This window comes from Hyla sarda, chromosome 5 (genome assembly GCF_029499605.1).
Source record: "Hyla sarda isolate aHylSar1 chromosome 5, aHylSar1.hap1, whole genome shotgun sequence".
In the NCBI taxonomy this organism is placed as follows: Eukaryota; Metazoa; Chordata; class Amphibia; order Anura; family Hylidae; genus Hyla; species Hyla sarda.
Window position 1 is genome coordinate 140,880,517 of NC_079193.1, and position 22,267 is coordinate 140,902,783.

At 39.8% G+C, this 22,267-nt stretch overlaps 1 protein-coding gene across 9 annotated transcripts in view; it reads right to left on the minus strand.

Moving 5' to 3' along the window:
- Positions 1 to 22,267, minus strand: part of PDE1C (phosphodiesterase 1C) — a 983,820-nt gene that overhangs the window by 421,890 nt on the left and 539,663 nt on the right. The window lies entirely within an intron of this gene.

A 22,267-nucleotide genomic window follows, 5' to 3' on the forward strand; every position in this document is an offset into this window, starting at 1 on the left:
TTTATACCAACCTTGTCTGGTGTGAATTTGCATATATCGACACTCAGCAAAATAGCACAGCAATAATCACTCACAGTTTAAGGCCTAACATTAACCCATCCTCAACAATAGTACAGTGGTCCCTCAAACTACAATGGTCTCAGGTTACAATGTTTTCAACAAACAATGGTCTTTTCTGGACCTGTAACTGTAACCTGAAACCCTACGCAACATTCAATGCTATGGACAGTCCAGAACTGCTAAACATGTCAATGGCTGAAAGGACTGGCCAATCAGAATGGGCATTTCACTGGTAAAGCACCTGTATTACTGAAGTGTATGCACTGACTGGGTATCTGGTAGTGCCTCCCTACAGTACAGGAAGGTATCTTATGTTCTGTACTACTATTTACATGTGCCAGGGTTAGCTGCTTCTTTGGACACCACCTTGGGACGGCTCCATTTTTTTTTTTTTTTTTGGGACACTGTGTGTACTGTTCAGGACCCTGAAGAAGCTCTTGTCCTCTACATAGACAGTGATGTATAGCTTCCAGCAGCTCTTTCCTCCTTTCATATGTAAGAACTGGTTTTCCTGGAACAATGGTCATCCTGGAACCAATTAATATTGTAACTTGAGGGACCACTGTATATGAATACATGTTTGCTATATTATTGCAACTTAATGTTCAATGTCTAATCTTTCAAGTATATCTTTAGCATATTTGCCTTTTGTTTTCTTGAGTATTACCATAGTTATAACCTTATTAACAGACACTGTTGAATGATACAACATCTCACACCCACATCTGCTTACTTGGTAATACGGATGAGGTCAAGAGAGTTCGGAATAGGCTGAGCGGTTGTATTGAAGCATTGGCAGTTCTATTTGCAATTTAATTGGCAGTATGTGTCATAAGCCTACTACATTTACAGACAGAAGTGCTACGAATGGATAAAAGGGGAACAAAACCACAAGTATCACAGATCAAGTGATAGTACTGTTAGATCCAGCACAGAGATTAACACATGTATTTATAAGTGTCATTCCTTACATTGTAAGCGATGTGTAAATCCCTTCTGGATTATTCTGCCCCGACATTATTCTGCCAGTTATTTCTTCTTAATGAGCATCTGGCATTTTGTGTTAAAAAAAACACCACATTCTGCTAACAATGAAACAGTAATGTTCTAAATGACTACCGTCTTCTTCAAGCAGATAGAAATGTATACCACATGTTCTTCAGGACTGCTTACATGCCAGCACAATCATTTCTGCTTCTATACTACTCATCCAATGATTAACTTTTTTGGCTAGTATATCTCCTCTTTGGGTACATTCACACATACAAAATCGGCAGCAGATTTTGCTACCATTAACTTTAATGGGTCAGTGTAAAATCTGTAAATCTGCCACTATTATGTTATTTTAAACATACCCTTATGATCCACAGGGTCACAGCTATAGGAAGCTGGCAAAAGTACCTAAGGGACATGAATGCCCCTCCATCCCTCAGAATGACACCAGTATTATAAATAGGGGAGGTATTTAATGCATATTTTGCATAGGACCCAAAAGCTTTATATTATGCCTCTGAACGAATATATATGTTGCATCCCATAACATGAGAGCAATATGGGGCACATGTAGCTTTGCTTCTTTAGTGCACAGTATTCATGTTTCTAGGTTAAAGTACATGCTGTAATAACCTCCTTTGGTCCCTCATAGCTGCTGTGCCATTGCTCCTTCTCCTCAGCTGATCTTTGTTTCTTCCAGGTTATATGCCATCCTAGCCTCACAGTACCTGCCTGCTAAGCCAATCAGTAACAACTGTGGTGTCCCAACTCAGTCACTGATTGGATGTGCATGCAGGTTCCCTGGGGACACACCAATTCACAACCCACAAGTGAAGACTAGAGGAGGACCAGAAGTGTTGGTGTGGCAGCTGTGGGGGACCAGAGAAGGTGAGTATGTTATGTTTATTATTTTTATACAACCCCACCCAAGGATGCAGTTTTTGCTTTTGCCCGGACAACCCCTTAACCCGTTAAGGACCCTTGACGTACGCATACGTCATGACACCCTGGTGCTTAAGGACCCATGACGTACGCATTCGTCATGAGGAATTTCGGTCCCCGCCGCGAGCCGGGCGGGGATCGGACCGGGATGCCTGCTGAAATCATTCAGCAGGCATCCCGTGCAAACGCCCAGGGGGGTCATCAGACCCCCCCCCATGTCAGCAATTGCGGCAAATCGCAGGTGAATTCACACCTGCGATTTGCGCAATTCCGGGTCATACGGGTCTATGGTGACGCGGAAAATCAGGGGAATCGGGGTTGTCTAAGACACTTACGATCCCCCTGAAGGGATAGGAGTGAGTTGGCAGGGGTGTCACCCCTCCTATCCCTGCTATTGGCCGTATAGACGCGATGACCAATAGCAGATCGAGGGGGGGGGTTTACTTTCGGTTTCCCCGTTCTGCCCACCCACAATAGGCGACGATCGACGGTGGAGATCGGCGGGCGGCGATGTCGTGCGGCTGGCTCCCTGTATCCTACGGAAGCCGGTGAGTTGCTTAGCAACATCTGGAGGGCTACAGTTTGAGACCACTATACACTGATCTCCAAACTGTGACCCTCCAGTTGTTGCAAAGCTACAACTCCCAGCATGCCCAGACAGCTGTTTGGGCATGCTGAAATTTGTAATTTTGCAACAGCTGGAGGCACAATGGTTGGAAAATATTGAGTTAGGCAACAGAACCTAACTCAACCAGTGTGCTTCCAGCTGTTGCAAAAGTACAACTCCCAGCATACACGGTCTGTCAGTACATGCTGGGAGTTGTAGTTTTCAAACAGCTGGAGGTTTGCCCCCCCCCCATGTGAACGCACAGGGTACATTCCCATGGGCAGGTTTACAGTAAGTTTCTTGAAGTTTGAGCTGCGGCAAATTTTTCGCCGCAGCACAAACTCCAAGCGGGAAACTCACCCTAACCTGCCAGTGCGAATGTACCCTAAAAACACTACACTACACTAACACATAATAAAGAGTAAAACACTACATATACACCCCCTTACACTGTCCCCCCAATAAAAATTAAAAACTAATTGTACGGCAGTGTTTCCAAAACGGAGCCTTCAGCTGTTGCAAAACAACAACTCCCATCATTTCCAGACAGCCACTGACTGTCCAGGCATGCTGGGAGTTTAGCAACAGCTGGAGGCACCCTGTTTGGGAATCACTGGCGTAGAATACCCCTATGTCCACCCCTATGCAATCCCTAATCTAGTCCTCAAATGCGCATGGCGCTCTCTCACTTCAGAGCCCTGTAATATTTCAAGGAAACAGTTTAGGGCCACACATGGGGTATTATCATACTCGGGAGAAATTGCACTACAAATTTTGGGGAGCTTTTTCTCCTTTTACACCTTATGAAAGCCAGCCTGTTAGAGTAAAAAAAAAAATTAAACATTTACACTAACATGCTGGTGTTGCCCTTTACTTTTTATTTTCACAAGAGGTAAAAGGAAAAAAAGACCCCCAAAATTTGTAACACAATTTCTCCTGAGTACGGAAATACCCCATATGTGGGCGTAAAATTGCTCTGCGGGCGCACAACAAGGCTCAGGCGTGAGAGTGCACTATGTACATTTGAGGCCTAAATTGGTGATTTGCACAGGGGTGGCTGATTTTACAGTGACCCCATGTGACCCCATTTTGGAAATTACACCCCTCACGGAATGTAACAAGGGGTATAGTGAGCCTTAAAACCCCACAGGTGTTTGACGAATTTTCGTTAAAGTTGGATGGGAAAATGAAAAAAAAAATTTTTCACTAAAATGCTGGTGTTACCCTATATTTTTCATTTTCACAAGGAAAAATAGGAAAAAAGCCACTCAAAATTTGTAGCCCCATTTCTTCTGAGTAAGAATATACCCCATATGTGGATGTAAAGTGCTCTGTGGGTGCACTACAATGCGCAGAAGAGAGGGAGCGCCATTGGGCTTTTGAAGAGAAAATTTGTCCGGAATTGAAGGCCATGTGTGTTTACAAAGCCCCATAAATACCAGAATAATGACCCCATTTTGGAAACTACACCCCCCACAGAATGTAATAAGGGGTGCAGTAAGCATTTACGCCCCACGGGTGTCTGGCAGAGTTTTGGAACAGTGGTCCGTGAAAATGAAAAATGTCAAATCTGTCAAAGATCTGTCAAATGCCAGTGGGGTGTAAATGCTCACTGCACCCCTTATTAAATTGTGTGATGGGTGTAGTTGCCAAAATGGGGTCACATGTGGGGGGGTCCACTGTTCTGGCACCACGGGGGGGGGGCTTTGTAAACACACATGGCCCCTGACTCCCATTCCAAACAAATTCACTCTTTAAAATCTCAATGGCACTCCTTCTCTTCTGAGCATTGTAGTTCGCCAGCAGAGCACTTAACGTCCACACATGGGGTATTTCCATACTCAGAAGAAATGGGGTTAAAAATTTTGGGGGTCATTTTCTCCTATTACCCCTTGTAAAAATGTAAAATTTGGGGGAAAATCAGCATTTTAGTGAAGATTTTCTTTTTCATTTGCACATCCAACTTTAACAAAAAGACGTGAAACACCTGTGAGGTGTTAAGGCTCACTATACCCCTTGTTACGTTCCTTCTTTTTTGCTGTTCTGGCACCATAGAGGCTTCCTAAATGCGACATGCCCACCAAAAACCATTTCAGCAAAATTTACATTCCAAAAGCCAAATATGACTCCTTCTCTTCTGAGCATTGTAGTTCACCCGCAGAGCCTTTTACATCCTAACATGAGGTATTTCCCTACTCAGAAGAGATGGGGTTACAAATTTTGTGGGGCATTTTCTCCCATTACCTTTTGTAAAAATGGTAAATTTGGGGAAAAAACTGCACTTTAGTGAAAAAATTTTTTTTTCATTTACACATCAGACTTTAACGAAAAGTCATCAAACACCTGGGGGGGTGCTATGGCTCACTGTACCCCTTGTTACGTACCTTGAGGGGTGTTGTTTCCAAAATGGTATGCTATGTGAGGTTTTTCTGCTGTTACACCACCATAGGGGCTTCCTAAATGTGACATGCCCCCCAAAAACCATTTCAGTAAAATTCACTCTCCAAAATCCCATTCTCGCTCCTTCCTTTCTGAGCCCTCTACTGCGCCCGCCGAACACTTGACATACACATATGAGGTATTTCCTTACTCGAGAGAAATTGGGTTACACATTTTGGGGGGATTTTTCATCTATTACCCCTTGCAAAAATTAAAAAACTGGGTCTACAAGAACATGCCAATGTAAAAAATGAAGATTTTGAATTTTCTCCTTCAATTTGCTGCTATTCCTGTGAAACACCTAAAGGGATAAAAAAAAACTTTTGAATGTCATTTTGAATACTTTGAGGGGTGCAGTTTTTATAATGGGGTCATAAATGGGGTATTTCTAATAAGAAGGCCCCTAAAATCCACTTCAAAACTGAACTGGTCCCGGAAAAATTTCAATTGCTGCTATACTTTACAGCCCTCTGATGTCTTCCAAAAGTAAAAACATGTCAACTTTATGATGCAAATATAAAGTAGACATATTGTATATGTGAATCAATATATAATTTATTTGGAATATCCATTTTCCTTATAAGCAGAGAGCTTCAAAGTTTAAAAAATGCTAAATTTTTTATTTTTTATAACATTTTTGAATTTTTCACCAAGAAATGATGCAAGTATCAACAAAATGTTACCACTAACATAAAGTAGAATATGTCTCGAAAATGTAGAACAATCTCGGAATCAGAATGAAAGGTAAAAGCATCCTAGAGTTATTAATGCTTAAAGTGACAGTGGTCAGTTGTGCAAAAAATGGCCGGGTCCTACACTGAAAATTGGCTGGGTCCTTAAGTCTGTCAGAATGTTCTGCATAAAAAGTGCATACACCTCTTCTATGCAGTCTGCAGCCAATGAGCAGGGCTGTTGTAGGACATGACCATTACAGTAATATGACTTCATATGATACATGCCAAACTTGCGACCTGAGCAGACACCAAAGGTACATCATCTAAGCACCAAACAGGGCATCAATGGTCTTGATGTCAATGGCACCAGAGTTTCAATAGCTTAATGGTAGAGCAATTCTTTAAGGTGCTTTTCTAATCTGTGGAGAAAGAATCTTGACATAAGTTCTCACAAATCATAAAAACGTGATGTGGTCAAATGGTGTCCCCTAAGCAACTCTATGTCATCATGTGCTATTGGTCATCTTTGGTTTAAAAAATAAAGAAATCATTTTATCCACTTATTATATCTGAGAAGTGAGCAGGTGTCTCATCGATGGATAATCATCTATGATGTCTGAGCCACCTACGCTAAAGGCAGTTTTAATCCATCACTAGAGTTTGTATGAAGATTGAGATTTTAGTTAAACGCAAAAGAAAATCTAATTTTAGAGTAGAGATTAAACCTTTTGTCCAGAAAGGACTTTATTAGTAATTCAAATAATGTTCCTGCCATTTCTTTGTGCTTACATGCAGAAAATGATTTTCTTAAGAACGGTATTAAAGACAGTGACAAGAAAAGGCAGAGAAAAGTACTACATAAGTCATCTCCAAAGATGGTAATTTCCTCATCTAACATTTAAAAGGAGAGGTTTAAGCATCTAAAATCATTGGTTTGTGAATATGAGTAGACCCAATCTACAATTCTTAAGACATATTTATAGTGAACGAGCAGATGTGGTCTTTGAAATTATATACAAGTCATTCATTTTGGGTAATGCTTGCCTGGTTCTTATTTTCTTGAATGTTGGCTGCTTCATGGCTTTTCTCCTGGCTTCTGCTTAGCTGTATTGTTACTGGAGTCTGAACTAAACTAAATTTTACTTTTGGTGTTAGTCAGTTTCCCATGGAGTGTTGTCTGTATTTATTTGGATGCTTTCCAGGGATACATTATGACGCTGTCTGTCATTTGGAGATCATGAATATTATAAAACAAGTTGCACATGTGGTCACTACTTCACTCTCATAGTAGGATTCAATAAGGTGTATCTGATCATAAATCTTATGTAGTCAGTTGGTCATCGATGTATTTGTCTATCCACTGTCAAAAAATTACATCCTTTTCCTGAATATCCATAAGGAATTCTGGTGCCTCTAACCCTGGGGCCCCAAGTAAGCTACTCAGGGTAATCCACTGGAGCATGTTCTCACAAAAATTGTGAGAATCTATTAGACGATACTAGGGCCAGATAGGAAATGGTTCATACTCACAGTGCTTTTTTTTTTTTTTTTTTTTAGCAATGATGGTGTAAAGTTTGTTATCTTCTTTTACTTTTTAATCTGCAAATCTGAAACATATTAAATAATCTCTTCAACAGTAAAAGAGGCCTATTGAGTACAGTGTGATGCCTTTGACTGTCTTTATTTGCATTCCATAAAAATCCATCAGAAAAGGATTATGGCTTGTTCTATCTGCCATATGATGTCTTGCTTCTAGAAGAAAATATATGTCTTCTGGAGACACTATACACAAACATATGGCACATTCAGAAGTCTGTTGGTTATAGAAATGCGTGGGAATTATGGACATTTTGAAAAGCAATGCTTTTAAAATTCTCGCTTTGAATATTTTATGTGCAAAAAAACATTTTGTTTGTAAGTCTTTATTAAAAGTTTTGCATACTTTAGCTCATTCAGCCAGTTTCCAGATGAGATATATTTTCTTCTATACTTGTTTACAGCCTATATGATACTCTGCTGCAGACTGGCCTGTATCTGTTCTCCTCTTCCTCTCCAGCGTGTGTGAGCTGTGCTTTGTAGTTTTACTAACCATATCTACTATCTGAGCTGTGAAACCCTCTCTTGCTGTTATCTTTAATACCAAGAGAACAGAAAGTCCATCTGATGGATTGTGGAAAACTTTAATGAAGACTATTTAGAAAATTACATATATATATATATATATATATATATATATATATATATATATATATATATTACTGGATAACCCTTTCTATATTTCTACTTAGTAACTGTGAGGGAGATTTATCGAAACCAGTGTAGAGGAAGAGTAGTGCAGTTGCCCATAGCAGGCCTCTTTGAAAATAGTGATCTGATTGGTTGCTATGGACAACTCAGCAACTTTCCCTCTAGACAGGTTTTGATAAATCTCCCCTCATGCGTTTACTTATGCTTTCTATGTCTAATATTGCATTTTATTTTAAAACATTTTTAATATCTTTAAACTGTATTTTTCAGCTAAAAATATAATGACAGAAAATCAAAGCAAATTAAATCAAGAAAAGGCAAATACTTTATGAAAGCAGTATACTATAAATTTTAGAGTTTTAGGTCACAATTCTTGGTTAGAAACAGGTCTTGTATATTTACTGTTACATAACCCATAGTCTTGAAATAGCTTTGTAGGCTATTTTTAAATGTCTGAAATGTGTGTATTCTAGAAATGGATGACATTTAAATGTAAATCATCTAGATTAGAATTTAGAACCTTTAAATGAAATGTCTTTAGGTTTGCATGAGAAATTCTGCTTCCTTATATCTAGTGCATTGCTTTTAGCCGGAAATAGTCCTATTTATATGTGTGTTTTCTAAATGAAATTGAAGATTGCTCTTAAATAAAGTCAGGAGGACACTGGGAGTGAAATGTGTTTTTTTAAACAAAATATTTCAGGAGGGTTAAACGGGAAGGAAAGTAGTATAAATGTGGAGGAAAGGTAAACATTGAATAGCTGACTAATGAATGAAGTTAATGGGTAAATCGTAAGGTTAGACTGTTGGAAGGAGCCTGCCCTGGTGCAGAATGATGAGTTTACTATGCAGAGACATGTAAATGTAATATGATTAGCAATATGCTAATCAGAATATGTAACTAATTATTAATTTTGCATAATGTGAATGTACAATCAGGCGAGTTCAATTAGTTCATTGGAGATCAAGACATTACATTAAGTTATTTTCAGATTTATTCTGCTCAGAAATGCTGAATAATAGTAACAAATACCTATACTGCCTCTACTTATGGGCTTCAGGTCAAACTTTAGTGAGGGGGTCACAACACATGAGATAACTGCTGGTTAAATAATCACTCATACCTTTTAGGGGCAATTATGTTTTGTTTTTTTCGTCAGTACACTGCTGGTATCCATCAGAATAGCATCAAAAAGATATTCCAATGTATACAAGGAGCGTACACTCAAACATAAATAGGAATGTACCCTAAGATGTAAGTATATATTTGAATTCATATAGGGGACATTTATCAAAGCATTAAGTTGTAGTGTTTCGGAGTAGATTATAGTTTGTTATAATGAAAGATCCTGTCTGATTTTCATGCTGCCTATGGTTTGGGCTGCATGAAGCTTCTGACAGGTTCCATTTAAGAGAGCCATATTGGATTCATCCTTTTGTTTTCTCCTTAGAAAATTCTCTCTATGGGGAACATTTATCAATATTTGCTTTCGTATTCCTTTTTTTATCTATTTTGTTTTCTTACAATTTTTTTTGTTTAATCAACCCATACAAAAGAAAGGGAATGTGCTCAAATACCTATGCTAGGTAATTAAGGTCCTGTGGTATACACACTAACTATAAGACCGAAAAGAAAATAACCCACTTAAAGATGGACCATTTGTAAAAAAGAATAAATTTAATTTATGGAAAGTTCCAATAATACATAAAACAAACACAGCGTGGAAAAACATAAGTGGGAACTAGGGAGCAGGGGGAGACCAGGAATAAAGAAATAATCCGGGTGCACTAGCCTATGGCATGTAAAAACAGGTAAGTCACAAGATAAGTATGTAAATGTGTAAACATGAGATATGTACAAAGGCAGAAAGCGCCTCAATGAAAGGGGTAAATGTTTATACAAGTCTCATATCAAGAGTACCAACATGTAAAAAATTAACTATGATGCCATAGGAAGTGATTAACATGCTAACCGGACTAAAGAAGGAACCACATGCAATGATGGCACACATTGGTAAACTCCCCCCGCTCCCCAGCTACCCACCAAACCTCCGACGCGTTTCACCCAACGGGGCTTTATCCAGGAGTGGTGGGCAACTGGGGTGGGGTACGTTATATACAGACAGCCGGCCAATCACAGTCATTTGTAAATTAAAGATCTCACCTAAATGGCGCCGGAGTGTATAATGGCGTTTAGGTGAGATCTTTAATTTACAAATGACTGTGATTGGCCGGCTGTCTGTATATAATGTACCCCACCCCAGTTGCCCACCACTCCTGGATAAAGCCCCGTTGGGTGAAACGCGTCGGAGGTTTGGTGGGTAGCTGGGGAGCGGGGGGAGTTTACTGTTGTGTGCCATCATTGCATGTGGTTCCTTCTTTAGTCCGGTTAGCATGGTAATCACTTCCTATGGCATCATAGTTCATTTTTTACATGTTGGTACTCTTGATATGAGACCTGTATAAACATTTACCCCTTTCATTGAGGCGCTTTCTGCCTTTGTACATATCTCATGTTTACACATTTACATACTTATCTTGTGACTTACCTGTTTTTACATGCCATAGGCTAGTGCACCCGGATTATTTCTTTATTCCTGGTCTCCCCCTGCTCCCTAGTTCCCACTTATGTTTGTCCACAATGTGTTTGTTTTATGTATTATTGGAACTTTCCATAAATAAAATGTATTCTTTTTTACAAATGGTCCGTCTTTAAGTGGGTTATTTTCTTTTCGGTTTTATAATTTTTTTTTTTTGCTTATGTGCGACTTATTTATCAACTGGTTACAACCTGTAGTGTCTTTTTCTGCTCCATGTCTCAGCTGGTGTAAATTTAGTCATTTTTTTCACGCGATACAACTTTTTTGCGACTTTCGCACTTCTTAAATCTCTGACCACTGCAAGTTTAAAATCCCTTTTTGCTTTGGTAAGCAAGTTTCCTTTTTTTTTTTAGCTTAGGTCACTGCACAATCAAAAAGTTGCACAAAAAAATAGAGTAGTCGCACATGCAACTTTTTTTTGAGACAATTTTGAGCAAAAAAAAAAAAAACTGAATTTCTTAGATATCCTAGTTTTCAGACCAGCTAGGGGATCCTGAGTCACTTTTGCAATCTCCACTCCACTGGGGCATGATTGATAGTTCTTTCTGTATTTGTGTATAGGAAGAGGTCTATCAATTTAAGTGAGAAGTTCCTGGAAACTACTCCAGTTACTTAAGATTATGTTTTCTATAACATGGTGGAGTATATTAGAGTAACTCAGATGGCTGTAATAAGAGATCCTGCCTCATTGTTCAGGCAGCCAGAAATTCTTGACAAGTTCCCTATAACTTCCACTCAAAGGCAGAGATCAAATTCTTCAGTAGAGGGAAGCCATGCGGAGAAGGGACCTAGTAAAAGTTTGTAACATCCTTCATCTTACTACGTGGTGTAAACTGTAGGGCTTCTCACTCTACAGGTATTACAGCCTTCATGACAAAGGAGGAGGAAACCAGCCTAACCGTCCTGTCAACGGGGAATGGCATGGTTTTTACATATTCTGGGCCATGATGTTGAATGTGGTATCTACAAGAAATGGTTCTCAGTATTATTTGTGCTAAAAGCTTACAGACTGTGATGTATGGGGTTGAGCCAGTCACCAACTAATCTCTGAATGTCTAAAGTGTACAGAGTGTAGGGGGAGACAGATAAATATGACACTTTTGATGTCTTCAAGACGCAGAGGTCTTAAAAGGATAAAAAGTGATAGTATGGGAGACACATTTAGGAATCATAAAGGCCTGCCTAAAGAGATTTGTTTTTTAGGGCACATTTATAACTTAAAGGAGTCTAAAATATTATCCAAGGGGAAGATCTACACAACAATCTTTTTTACCATACAGATGTCTTGGCTGTTGCTAGTTATTGGCTACTATGGTCACAGACTAATCCTATAGGACACTTATGTGCAAAGCATCATGTGCCAGAGCACGTAAAGCGGTTCACATAGGAGAAATTAAGTTATGTAAATACTTTGATCCTGTTTTGGGAAATCCTGGCAGATCAGGGCAGCATTTCTTTTTTTGGGGGGTTAATTTGAACCGAGGCGCAAACTAAGAAGATAAACTTCACTATTTCATGAAGCCAGTGTGCATCTGAGTTACAGGAAACAGACAAACAGCTATTAACAAATAATTTTATTTAGTGTTTTGAACCCATAGGAGTAAGATATTTTTTTTTTTATTTGCTACCAATAACGACAAGGCTGCTTATACAATAATAATTGGGAAAAAAATAAGCAGCATTAGTGTAAAATGGAGATAGTAATGTGAGTCAGCTGAGAATTAGCATCTGCTACATTCCATAATTGGGAGCCATAACTCAGCCCTAATTTACTTTATCATTACACACAAATGACATCTCCAATTCATTACCGTGACCTCTCTTAGATTATACTGTGATTTATATGGAACAAGAAAGCAAAATGACAAAGCGTAATTATGTCTAGTGCACATGCAGTCAATAGATAACACGACACCATTACCGGGATAGACACACAACAGAGGTTAGCTCTAACTAATCCTTGTCTGAAAGACCTTGCAGTCTAAGATTAACCCCATTTTTGTCATATGTTGCAATGACAAACAAATTACACAATTCAAACACAACTTACTGTATTTAATATCACGGTATCCCTAGCATATTTACATACCATATTAGAAACATATATTCAAATATTTAATGTAATTCTCTCAAATATGTTACAATTTGTTCTAAATACGCAAATGGTAAATAGTTTATTACACTGATATACTTGAGGGTAGATTACTATGCACAAGGTCCTATAAAGTAGTGTTGAGCGGCATAGGCCATATTCGAATTCGCGAATATTCGCGAATATATGGACGAATATTCGTCATATATTCGCGACTATTCGCATATTCGTTATATTCCCGTTTTATTTTCGCATATGCGAACATTCGCATATGCGAAAACTATCATATGTGCATATTAGCATATACAAAATTAACATACGCGAAAATTCGCATATGTGAAAATTCGCATGTGCTAATTTTCGCATATGCTAATTTTCGCATATGCGAATTTTCGCGCGCCAGTCTCACACAGTAGTATTAGAGCCTTCTTTACACCACACAAGCTGGAAGCAGAGAGGGATGATCACTGTGATGTGTACTGTGAAAAAAAAAAAAAAAAAAAAAAAAAAAACGAATATTCGTAATTACGAATATATAGCGCTATATTCGCGAAATTCGCGAATTCGCGAATATGCGATATTCGCGAATAATATTCGAATTGCGAATATTCGTGAGCAACACTACTATAAAGCTGGTTGGCTTAAGCTCCAGAGAGTGAGAATGTGAGGGAGATCCCTGTGTGATACTTTGAGAACAGTGTCTAATGTGTGACAGCCTTCTTGCCAGCCTGTGCACACTGTCAGATCTGTAACTTCATGATTTACGTCATTGACAAGAAACTAGAAGCTGTTGTTCTGCTGTTTTCAAGTAAATTTAAGCTTTGTTCCTACAGTATTTTAACTGTGTGACCTTCCTGTTTTGCCACCGCAAACAGTCAAAACTGGCAGAACAACTTGTGATCTGACCATGCATTTGAAAGGTGGACATGTATCCTGGAAGTAAGACTAATATTGCCATCTTGTAGAGTATACTATTAGTATTCTATGATATTGCTTACCTTATACATCACAGCTCTAAGGGTTAGAAGGAAGATTGATGGATCACATTTTACAATATTCATCACATATGCAAGGAATCCCATGTACTCAATCAGAAATTATCAGCTCTTGAGCAAAACCTTGTAGGGCAAACATATATAAGTATTGGAGGTGACCGCTGTGTGACACAATACCATTTGCCATCTGTCCATCAGCAGCATCTCTTCTTAGATATAACTAGTTTTATATGACTACTATCTACTGGGGCTTCTGTGAAAGCTTGCTACGGAATGCTAACTATGACAGTTGCCTTTTAGCTTCCTCCTGCTTTGGGCACTACGATTGTGCTCTGCTGCCAACTCCCTTACTTCCAGTAACTGCAGGGGACGCCTACTCTCCTTTCTTGGTTGACTTAACTGACATTTGTTTATGCGCTTTTAGAAAGTCTAAACTTATTATTAGGGCATGTGAGGGCAATAGAGAGCCCATTCTATTAGATAATGATCCCCATTGGCTCTGGTTGGCATCAAAGTGTCCACTGAGGACAGACACTTATGGAAACCTGCAATGGATTGGTCTAAGATTGACCTACAATCTGAGATAATTGATGTCTATAAAATGTTATTAGGGTTAAGTAGATTGCAATGGATATTTGATTCCTATATGTTTGTATAGGTCTACCAGTATCTTCTATTTAAAAAAAAAATGTATATATATTTTTTTTACTACGTAAAAAGTATCCATATATTCACACACCAGATATACATATTTGTCTTTATTGTAACTTATCTGTAAGCTAGATGTATTTAGAGACATTCTGTACAGGGAGTATGAGGAGAGATTACTAGGTTTCCACAACATGAGGTCATGACTTTCTATTACTTAGGGTGATCATACTCCTTCAATAGCTGTCAACTTAACAATTATTAAGCCAACAGCTATCTCTCTTGTTCTCCCCATACACATGCATGCTCATCACTGCTTAGTGTTCATGTGTTTTCAATGGAGTGAGAAAGAGTAAGTTATTGCCAGACAGCTGTCTGGTAGTGGCTTACTGCTCTCTCAGAACCAAAAGGTCAGACAAGCTTCCCTGTCATTTAAAGAAACTTCTGACATGTCACATAGACATGTCAAAAGTTTAGATTGGTCAGGGTCTCAGTGCTGAGACCCCCACTAATCATTAGCCAAAAGAAGCGTGCTGCTGTGCACTTCATTTCCTGACTACCCGCTCAGTCCAACTGATTGGAGAAGACCAGCTCCATAGACTTATAATGACACCATCTCCTGCAATCAGTTGGATTGAGCGCCAAGACTGAAATTGAAGCTCACAGCCATGTGCTTCTCATGGTGGTATCTAGAGATCTTGACCAATCTAAACTTTTGATATTGGCTGTGGGAGTTGTCAAAAGTAACATTTTTTAATTTTTTTTGTTTTGTTTATTTATGACAAAAAATGCTTTCAATGTCTGATCCCTCTTTTTCAATGTCTGATCCCTCTTTTTCAATGTCTGATCCCTCTTTTGACATGTCTATGTCAAAAGTTTCTTTAAATGACAATGAGGCTTGTCTAACCTTTTGGTTGTAGGTCAATCTTAGACAAAGTCATTTGTTGGGAAGAATCAGGAGGCACCCATACAGTTGACTGGTTCCACAAAAGTTAGCAGGTTCAGCCAACTTTTGACTAAAGTGTACAACTTTCATACACTTTATTTGTGATTGTTATGTAAAGCCATTTAAGTCTTACAGCATGTTATGTATTTGGCTGCCTGGGCATGCTGGGAATTGTAGTTTTGCGACAGATGGAGGGACAATGGTGGAGAATATTGTGACAGGTTAAAATGAAATAAAAGAGTCAGATCTGATAATATTGCATAAAATGTGCTGCCGCACACTTCAGCCAGCTGTTTCTCACGATAGTTAACTGAGCCCCAATGGATTTAAACTTTTGACATGTCTAGACAACATGTCAAAAGTTTAAATTAATGACACAAATTCTTTAACAAAATAAATAGTAAGAGTGGACACAGCTGGCAAGAGGCAGAGGACACAATTTGGCATATATCTCACCCATAGATACAGTACACTATATCTATATATATAAAACTCAATGGGGGAAATGTTATCAATGTTGGTGTAGGTAGAAGATTTTTGTAGATCGATTTGGTTGGTCTAAATTTGGAACAATTGCACCAAATTTTCCATACTTGTGCAAGGCACATGGTACCTTTTGTACAAAGTTCTAAATCTCCACACAGTTCTATTTGTACACCTGAGCTGCCCCTAATAGGAAAAGTGGACGCAGGGAATTTTGTTCTATTGTATTGAGGCTCTGATTCCATTAAGGTTTTTTGTCCACCAGCAAAAACGCCAGAAAAACTGTCACAGGTTTTTCCTGCATTTTGTCAGTTTTTATTGCGTTTTTCCTGGTGTGTGGAAACAAGGAGGTAAGGAGTGATGTATAGGATATACATATACAGGGTGCAGAGCATCATTACTTACCTCCTCCAACTGTATAGTATACAGGGGTGCATAGTGTACCAATGTATACTATACAGGAGCCCAGCAAGGAAAGTGTTAGCCTACGCTGCTGCTGAGCAGTTCTGGGTTAAATCTTTGTGTGCTATCCTGTATATACAGCTGTCTATAGATGACTGTACATACAGAATACAATAGGCAGATGTCAACAATTGGAGGCTCCCTGTTTAGGAACACACTGCAGGGAAGAGCACCAAAAATGTACTAGCCTTTTTTTGTTTTTTTTCTTATTTCAGATATGTGAATGCGGAGGACTGATTCAGATTTGTGTGATTCGGTGGATTGTGACGATGACCAGGGTTTTTTGTTTAATTTTTAATAAAAGGGTAAACGTGGGCTGTGGGGAGTGTTTTTTAAAATAAAAAATGTTTTTCAATGTGTCGTGTTTTTTATAATTGAATTTTAAGGCTTAGTAGTGGAAGCCGTCTTGAAGACAGAATCCATTACTAAGCCAGGGTTTAGCATTAGCCCCAAAATCAGTTAGTGCTAACCCCTAATTAATACCCAGCTACCCACCAGCACTGGGGTGCCAGAAAGAGCCAGTACAAACAGGCCCCAAGCATCAAAAATGGCTCTCCTGGGCCTAGGCAGTAACAGGCTGGCATTATTTAGGCTGGAGAGGGCCAGTAACAATGGTCCTTGCCCACCCTGGTAACGTCAGGCTGTTGCTGCTTGGTTGGTATCTGGTTGATACTGAAAATAGGGGAAACTACACAAATTTTTTTATTTATTTAAAAAAAAATGCATAGGGTTCCCCCTATATTCAGTATCAGCCAGATACCAACCAAGCAACAACAGCCTGACGTTACCTGGGTGGGTGAGGACCATTGTTACTGGCCCTTCCCAGCCTAAATAACACCAGCCTGTTACCGCCTAGGCCCAGGAGCGTCATTTTTGATGCTCCGGGCCTGTTGGTACCGGCTCTTCCTGGCACCCCTGTAATAATTGGGAGTCAGCGCAAGGTAATAATTGGGAGTCAGTGCTAGCTGATTTTGGGGCTAACGCTAAGCCCCGGCTTAGTAATGGATTCTGTCTACAGGACGGCTTCCACTACTAAACTTGAAAACTCAATTATAAAAAACTCGACACATTGAAAAAAAAAATTTTTTGTTAAAAAAACACTCCCCACAGCCCTCGTTAACCATTTATGGAAATAAAAAAAACACTGATCATTGTCACAGTCCCCCGAATCTGACGTAGTCCTCAGCATTCACGTAGGACAAGAAAAGAAAAACAAGAAATACGGGTTAGTATGGGAGCATGTTCCTAAACAAGGAGCCTCCAATTGTTGCTAAACTACAACTCCGATCATGGGGGGCTGTAGTTGAGCAACAGCTGGAGTCTCCCTGTTTCGGAACACACTGCCATAAGGGCTCTGTTCCCATTATGCAAAACACATAATGAGAACAGAGCCATACTTACCACCCTGGCTTCAGGCCTTGACGGTGTAGCTCCACCCCCTAATGACGCCATCAGAAGGGGGCAGAGCAGTAAAGGTCACAGGGGGTCTCAGGAGTGAGACCCCCTTTCAATCTGTCACTCTGCCCTTGTACTACTACTCCCATCATGGGACAGAGTCTGTCCGATGATGGGAGTAGTTGTAGTATTGCAGTGCTGAGGGATGGCACTTGCACATGCTCTGGCTGTGGGACTCTTTTTGGACAGTTAGAACTACTACTTCCATCATGGACAGACTCCGTCCAGACTCCCCGCCGGCTCCTGTATACGCTGTGATAATTCATAATCCCCGCTGCCAGGAGAATGGAGCACTGATTGGTGAATAGCTATTCACCAATCAGAGCTCCCGATTTCTGGCTGCAGGGATTATGAATGAGGACAGCATATACAGGAGTCTGGAGCCGGCGGGGAGCGCAGTGGAGCCGCATGTGCCGCCAGCTTGTTAACTTAATAAATGCAGATCGCAGCGGGTCTCTGGAGAGTGACCTGCTGCGATCTGCCCCTCAGCCCCTGGACTATAACTTCCATCATGGACGGAGTCTGTCCATGATGGGAGTAGTAGTCCTAAAAGTCACATAGCCGGATGTGCAGCTGCAGTATTACAATTACTCCCATCATGGGACAGACTCTGTCCGTGATGGGAGTTATAGACCAGGGGCTGAGGGACAGATCGCAGCAGGTCATTCTCCAGAGTCCTGCTGTGACCTGCATTTATTAACTGTAAAAGCCGGCAGAACATGTGGCTCCACTGCACTCCCCTTCAACTTCTGCATACAGCTCACATAAGTCGTAATCCCCGCAGCCGGGAGACAGGAGCTCTGATTGGTGAATAGCTATTCACCAATCAGCGCTCCTGTCTCCCAGCGGCGGGGATTATGAAATGTGTCCCTTTGATTGGTGAATAGCTATTCACCAAACAGAGCTCCCATCTCCCGGCGGCGGGAATTGTGAGAGCTGTATACAGGAGCCGGCGGGGAGCGCAGTGGAGTGTCTTGTGCAGCTGGCTTGTACAATTAACAAATGCAGATTGCAGCAGGTCTCTGGAGAATGCATTCTCACAATTCAGAAAAATGCATTTCACAATTCAGAAAAAAATAGACTACTTGCAAAAAAGACGCACAAAAAAGATGCGAAATAGCTCACTGTGCAAAAATTTCCACTACATATAGAAAAGAAAAAGCTTCTACCACTAATGATAAATTCCCCCCAATGTGTGTGTATGTACAGTATGTATATATGTTCCAGCATCACTTCCAAACGGCTAAAGATATCACCATTAAACTTGGTGCTCATGTTACTAATATGTCAACAACAAACATAGGATAGGTAATTTAACCCTTACTCACCCCCATTTGCCAGGGTCTGGTTTTTTGTTTAAAGTCCCATAGAAGTCTATGGGAAATATACAGTATGTTACTGCATAACTTCTAAATGGCTGGAGAAATTTTGATAATACTCGGTCACATGTTACTTATATGTCCACTAAAAATATAGGATAGTTAATTTAACCCTTAACTACCCCCATTTGTGAGGATCAGGGTTTTTGTTTAAAGTCCCATGCAAATCTACGAGAAATGTATGTTCCCACATAACTTCCATACGGCTGGAGATATTTCAATAATACCTGGTCACATGTTACTTATGTCAAATAAAAATATAAGATACTTAAATTAACCCTTAACTACACCCTTATATAAAAGATGGGTTTTTGTTTCATGTCCCATGCAAGTATATGGGACTTCCAGTACCTTACTCCACAAGCTCCACTCTGCATCTCCTGGTGAATGTGTCAGTCCTGCTTGCAAGCCACACCCCATTTCACAAAGACATGCCCACTGTTTAAGCCCCACCCCTTTTAATATCTTCCCTTTTTGTGCATTGGTCTGGCTTGCAAATCATGCCCAGTCTCAAAAAGTCACATCCCCTTCTATTTTCAGCTTACAATATCTTCATCACAAATCATTCCCAGCTGAGGACAGGATATGAGAATGGGACATAAGGACGGGATAGGAGGACAGGATATGAGGTCAGGATATGAGGTTGGGATATGAAGACGGGATATGAGGTCAGGATATGAGGTCGGGATATGAGGACAGGACATGAGGATGGGACATGAGGATGGGAAATGAGGACAGGACATGAGGTTGAGATATGAGGTCAGGATATGAGGTCGGGATATGAGGTTGGGATATGAGGACAGGATATGAGGTCAGTATGTGAGGTCGGGATATGAGGACGGGATATTAGGTTGGGATATGAGGTCGGGATATGTGGATGGGACTAGAGAATGGCATATGAAGACAGGACATGAGGTCGGGACATGAGGATGGCATATCAGGTCGGGATATGAGGTTGGGATATGAGGATGGGATATGAGGACGGGATATGAGAACGAGATATGAGGTCGGGATATGAGCATGTGATATGAGGACGGAATATGAGGTCAGGATATGAGGTCGGGATATGAGAATGGGATATAAGGACTGGATATGAGGACTGGATATGAGGTCCAGATATGAGGACGGGATATGGGGACAGGATATGGGGTTGGGATATGACAACAATGTATGAGGATGGGATATGAAGTCAAAAGCTTCCTCCCCAATAAGTATTTGGAAGGAAAAACCGGGCAATGCAGGGTACTCAGCTAGTATATACATGTGTGTGTGTGTATATAGTAGCTCTCAGTTATCTAGGGTGATTGACAATTGGGTAAAGCTCTATAAAAAATAATATATATATATATATATATATATATATATATATATATATATGTATATACAGATGACGTTTCTGTGGCCTCACACCACCATTTTCAAGCATAGGCCACAGAAACGTCGGCCACAGAAACGTCGCCTGTATTAACACTGGAATAAACCCCTTTCTACTTGGAGTGCTGCGGTCGCCTTTGTTTGCCTATACAACCTTTTGGACCTAGGACTGAGGTCCCTGAGACCGATTGCACCCATCTACATTCGGCTTGGGAGCGCTGCTCTCCAACTTATATATATATATATATATATATATATATATATATATATATATATATATATACCGGTATATGTTACTTTTAAATATTTTAATACGAATTGGGGTACTTTTTTCTGCAGAGGTGAGGCAGCAATGGAATTAAATGGTGGTTGCAGTGGAGGTCTAAGCAGTAAGGGTCAAAGCAGTAGGGGTCTAAGCAGTGGGGGCCAAACAGTAGGGGTCTAAGCAGTGGGGGTCTAAGCTGTAGGGGTCTAAGCAATAGGGGTCTACTCCCTATGATCAGTTCAGAACCTGATTATAAGGAGGGAAACATTTGAGATTTACTGCAGCGATGATAATTCATGTTGTTTGGAAATGTAAAGCAACGCATTTCCCACATAACTATTCCTTTGCTAGCAGACAAAATCTGTTATACGTGATAAGTTCAGAACAAGCAACATTTGCCTCATTGACACAGAATGAATTCAATAATTACAGTTTATGACAGCACATTCCAAAACCGAGCAGCTATTAAGACTTTCTTATGTGCATACCGTAAAATATTAGTCCATAAAGTTCATACAGCACAGTTCAATCACAAAAATATATAGCAGTGCCAATAACCATAGTGTAACATGAAATCATTATATATTCCCCAAATAATGCCAGAGAAAATGATTTTCTTCATTATTCTGACTTTATGACTCACATAAATTCAGCAAAATGCAAGAAGTGAGTGCTTATAAAGAAGTCTTGACACCGTGAAGACTAAAATGTGCATATTGAACATACTGTATTTTAATGTTGAGAGCTGTTATAAATCAAAAGAAATAGGATCATATTGTTGCAATGTTACACTGTACTTGTAGAAAACTGTAATTAACAGGTGCTGTATACAGATACTGTATGTTGGAGAGTGTTATGTGGAAAAATGAAATGGTGAGGAAACCCTAGGTTTCCATCTTCTGTATATTAGTGTGGCTAATACCACTGTTACCTTGCCTGTTGTTAGTGACATTCTATGTAAAAGTTAAGAAACACATATTATTACTTATTGCAGTTTAGGACTGGAATTTTAGAAATGCTAATATAGTTTTTATATGAAAGATAGGAGAGAAACAATTGGCCTGCTCATGCACCAACAAAGGTATATGCCAGGTCACTATGTAGCACTACATGAAGTCTCTACAGTTCCACATTATTCATCTGTAAGTATATCTTGAAACATGTTGGTCGAAATGGGATTCCCGGATTATTTTAGGTATACAATTCCAGACACCTACCAAGATACTATTATTGAACTCCTTCATCACAGGCATTACTGTATTAGTGTGGTCAACTTCAAAATCTGAAAAAGTATTAGTCCAATGATCCTTTTAGAGCCCCTTGACCAGGAAGTTAGTCATTTCCATACCACCATATAGCAAACTAACAACACAAGTTAGGATAGGTTCACATATACCAGTTGTCCGGCATAGTTTCCCTCCAGCATTCACCAGAGGGAAACTGGTGCTAGAACTGATCCCTTTAATTTGAATGGGTCAGTTCACAATCATTCAGCATCTCAATTTTGACGCCGGATGGTTGGATGCGTCGGACTCCGCTTGCTACGTTCCCCCGTCTGCCATGCAGAAAAAATGGACACCGGATGCCATAAAACTGATGACAACTC